Here is a 444-nt window from a genome sequence, read left to right on the forward strand (position 1 = left end):
GTTTCCTCGCTACATTGTGCCTGATAAGCACTTTTCCTCCCCGGACATCGTTTGTCTGACACTGCCTCTTCTGTGAAATTGTACTTGTCACACGCAGGCGTGCATCTTGACAAAATATGATCGCACAAATGCAAATGCACACTTTGACATTAGAGGCTCCACTACAAAAGAGAACACCCCCCCCACACACACACACACACACTTCCCTTGTTTTCCACTTTTCAATTCCTCACTTCACATTCCTCAGCAGAAGCATGACAACTTTTTATGAGACTTTATTTAAAATCAATTTTCAGACAAGTCAGAAAAGTCATTTACTTTTTAATCTCGCTCTTTCCAAAGACTTTTAATCATACTCTTCCTGTACGGTATTTTATTACTCTGTGTGTGTGTGTGTGTGTGTGTGTGTTTGTGTGTGTGTGTGTGTGAGAGAGAGAAGGGTGG

Source organism: Etheostoma spectabile, chromosome 15 (genome assembly GCF_008692095.1).
Source record: "Etheostoma spectabile isolate EspeVRDwgs_2016 chromosome 15, UIUC_Espe_1.0, whole genome shotgun sequence".
Taxonomy (NCBI): Eukaryota; Metazoa; Chordata; class Actinopteri; order Perciformes; family Percidae; genus Etheostoma; species Etheostoma spectabile.